Consider the following 4,471-nt stretch of genomic DNA (forward strand, 5'->3'; position numbering starts at 1 on the left):
CAGGAAGCCATCCTTAGAAGGGTAATAGCGGAGAGCAGGATGAAAGGGCAACCCCGCCAATACAGCGCCCAGCCCCCCCACGCTCCCTTTCGTGACTCCAGCCCTCAACAGCACTACCGAGATGAGCAGCCACGACACCACCGGGACTGGACCTCACCCTCGTGGGGCAGCAGTTATCTCTCGCAGTAGTCCTCCTCAACCACCCAGGGCTCCACCCGCGCGTCAGCACCACAGTCATGCCCCCTAGCTTACTGTGGTTTCTGCCAACGTCAGAGGCCTGCGCACCAACATCGCAGACCTCTCACATAATTTTGTCTTGCGGTATAAAGCAGACATCGTGGCAGTGACAGAGACGTGGCTATGCAGCGCGGTGGAGCCAACATTCGGCAGAATTCCCGGCTACACGGACTGGGTGAGGAACGACCGCGATGGCAGAACGGGTGGGGGCGTGGCCGCCTGCTTCAGGAATGGCCTCCAGACCCAGGAGCTGTCAGTCAACCTCCCTCACCTCATGGAAGCGCTGTTCCTCCGCATAGTCCTGCGAGATAACAGTGGTCTGCTTCTCTGCGTCCTGTATCGCCCCCCAACACAAGGACGCTTCGCGCTGGACTTCCTGGCGGATGAGCTGGACGACTTGCTTCGGCGCCACCAATGCAAGTCCGTCCTTATCCTGGGAGACCTCAACTTCCACCTAGAGAAGCAGGCCTTCGACAATCTTGTAGCGGTGCAAGGACTCGTCAACCACGTGACGTTTCCAACTCATGAAGGAGGAGGGCTGCTCGATCCTGTGTTGTCTGATCTCCCTGAAGCCAACATCACCTGTCAACAGCTGGACAAAGTGGGCAGCTCTGATCACCACGCAGTGCTGACCCACGTACAACTCACCGCTGCGAGAGAAGAGGCTGTGCCGCGCAACATATGGCTTTGGGAGGAGGCTGACTGGCCATCCCTGCGGCAGGCTCTCAGCACCACGGATTGGGAGGCGCTGCTCGTCGAGGACGTGGAGAAGAAGGTCTCCGTCCTCACCTCGAAGCTACTTGACCTCCAGACCCAGTTTGTTCCCCATCGCACGTACCTCGCCAAAGCCACAGACCCTAAATGGTTCGGCTACCGCTGCCGGGTTGCTGCCGAGGCCAAATATGCGGCATGGCGAAGGTACAAGCGACGCCCCTCACACCACAACCTCGCCCTCCACCGAGCTGCGTGCAGGAGGATGACAGCCACATCCAAGTGGGCGCGGCAGCACTGGGAGGAAGTGATGAGGAGCAAACTCACTGGTCCTGGAGTGGGGAGCAAGGCGTGGTGGGCGCTCGTCAAGGAGCGGCAGGGCGTGCTGAGACAGGACAGCGTGCCCCCCCTCACCAGGCCAGACGGGTCCACGGCTACTAGCAGCGAGGATAAGGCTGCTCTCCTGGCCGAACTATTTGCACAAAAAATGCAAGTAGACGACCTCACCGCCCTCCACCTGAGCTGCCCCGAGAGACTGACCACACCATCACGTCGGTCTCCGTCACCGCGGCACAGGTGAAGAGAGTACTCGAGGAAATCGATGCAGGAAAGCCACAGGCCCTGACAACATCAGTCCTCGGGTACTAAAGAACTGTGCCGAGGAGTTATCTGCACCTCTCGCCAACATCTTCGCTGCCTGCCTCGAGGAGGAGAAGTGGCCATCTGCCTGGAAAGAAGCCTGTGTGGTTCCCGCCCACAAGAAAGACTCCAGGACGGACCCGAGCCACTACCGACCCATCTCCCTGCTGTCGGTTGTTGGCAAGGTGTTTGAGAAGATGTTGGCTGCCGCCCTAGAGAAACACCTTGCAGACAACGGTCTCCTCTCGCCTCACCAATTTGGGTTCAGGCCGGGCCGATCCACCTCAGATCTGCTTCTCCTCCTCTCACAAGAGTGGCAGGACTCCCTCGACGAAGGCCGGGACACACTCGTGGTGGCGCTTGACATCGCGGGCGCCTATGATCGGGTGTGGCACTCCGCCCTGCTGGCAAAGCTGCGTGCCAAAGGCGTAGCCGGGAGCCTGCTGTCTCTTCTCGATGACTACCTCCATGGTCGATCTCTACGGGTAGTCATCAATGGACGGTCCTCAGCGCCTGCCCCCATAGAAGCCTCAGTTCCACAGGGCTCTGTATTAGGGCCAGTCCTGTGGAACATATATATAGACGATTTACTTCGCCAGCTCCCCACAGTCAAAGCCTATGCTGATGACTGCACGGTGGCCGTCTCCTACTGCCGCCAGGACAGTAGGCGCGCTGTTGCTGCAGTCAACAGGCAGCTGAAAACTGCAGAGGAGTGGGGGGCGCTATGGCAGGTCAACTTCGCGCCTGAGAAAACACACGCTATGGTCGTCTCCCGGTCTCCCGCAGCTACCCAGGCCGTGGAGGGACAAATAAGGTTTGGGGGTGTCCAGCTGCCCCTCCAAGACGACATCAAGATCCTGGGTGTGGCCATTGACCGGGAGCTGCGCTACGACCAGCACCTCGCGTCTGTGGCCCGCCAGACCTCTCAGCGTGTGTCAGCCCTCCGCAGGGTGGCAAGCAACCTGGATCCCCAAGGCATCCTGACGCTGTACAAGGCACAGATCCGCCCTTGTATGGAATACGGAGCCTTGACGTGGATGTCCAGTGCTGTCACCCACACCAGGCGACTCGATGCGGTGCAGAGGCGCGCTCTCCGACTGCTGGGGGACGATGAGGAGATCGCCGACGGTGTGACATCCCTGGAGCACCGTCGCGATGTGGCAGCTCTGACAGTCTGCCACAAGACACAGGTGCTCCACACTCCCACCTCACCCGCCTGTACTTGCCGCCTCACCACGCCCAACGCGCGACGCGACAGGCAGCGGCCGGAAGACGTGTGACGGTGCCACGTTCACACACGTCACAGCATCTGAGGACGTACAAGGCCAGGGCAGCGCGTCTCTGGAACGGCTTCACGGAGGCCACGCCTGGTGTGGCAGACATGTCAAATCACCAGGCGAAAGTGGCTGCCAACACCTGGAGAGGCACACTCCCCACACCGTTCCTGTCCAGCTCCTCCTGTACATAATGTATATAAAGTATATATATAGTGTATCATGCTAGTTGGCGCGGTTACCACCTCAGGTACCTGCCACTCACATAAACTTTTAGAATAGTTGCCTAGTGTCCACTAGCAACTTTAAGTTTATTATGTAAATATTGTAATGGTAACTAAGTTTAAATAAAAAAAAAAAAAAGAGAGAGAGAGAGAGAGAGAGAGAGAGAGAGAGAGAGAGAGAGAGAGAGAGAGAGAGAGAGAGAGAGAGAGAGAGAGAGAGAGAGAGAGAGAGAGAAACTTTACTCTGGATTAGCTTCGTTCTGTGGACTTTTTGACACTCTCTTGAAAAAGTCCATGTTGCAAAGTATTAATAAAAAATAGTCATTGTTTCTTTGCCCATATTCCCGTCAATCTATTATTAGCTACTTCGTATGAAGCAATGCTGCCTTGAAAGAGAACAATGCCGCTTATAGAAAATGGACAGTTTTATGATGCCACAAAGAAAAAAAAAAAAAAAAAGTAAAAAAGTGGAAGAAGGAAGCAGGCCAAAACCCGCTCCGTGTTTCTTCTTCTTCTTCTTCTTTTTGTTATAGAAATTACATTTTGGAGTCTTGCTTTTCTCAATGTAAATTATGTATTATGCAGTTCATTGGTCTCATCTTTTCCGAATACTAGTTCTCATTAATGGGAAAAAAATTGAGGTAGATAGACACATGAATAGTCAGACAGATAAACAGACAGGCAGACAGACAGACAGATTATAGATAGACAGAGGGGCAGACGGAGTATTTCCAGTATTTAGGATCAATAACACGTAGTATCTTCTTAATGTTTTCTTATCTAATTTAACCCTACCTAATCCACCCAATTTTTTTTTATTTATTTTTTTTTTTAGGTATAGACTTAAGTTTCATTTACATTAAATTTTATATCTCGGTATTCAAGCATTAGATTTCCACTTACAGCAGGGGTTCTTAACTTTTCCCGTTAAGTACCCCCTGAATTTTAAGACCATTTTCCTGTACCTCCAATAATCTGACATTGAACATAATAGTAATCTATTGACTAACTCATTTTACTACAATACTTCTGCAAAAGGATATTATAAGATTATTCAAATTTAGATACCAGCGTAGAACAGTGAGGCTGAAGGAACACACGCTGCTAGCACTGAATTTCATAATCCACAACTACTACTACTTAAAATACTTTTTTTTCAATTTTTTCGTCAGCCATCTAAGTACCCCTAGAAATCTTGTTGTGCATCCCTGGAGGTTCTCGAACCCCAGGTTGAAAACCCCTGACTTAAAGCATCTGATTACCGTCCGAAACCCTAACTACTGATTGGTTACTTGATCAAATATTATTACATATTCAATCTTTACACATTTATTTTGAGACGCTGTACGGTATTCATTATATCTTGTGACCCTTCTCGCAGTGTTC

Source organism: Portunus trituberculatus, chromosome 14 (genome assembly GCF_017591435.1).
Source record: "Portunus trituberculatus isolate SZX2019 chromosome 14, ASM1759143v1, whole genome shotgun sequence".
In the NCBI taxonomy this organism is placed as follows: Eukaryota; Metazoa; Arthropoda; class Malacostraca; order Decapoda; family Portunidae; genus Portunus; species Portunus trituberculatus.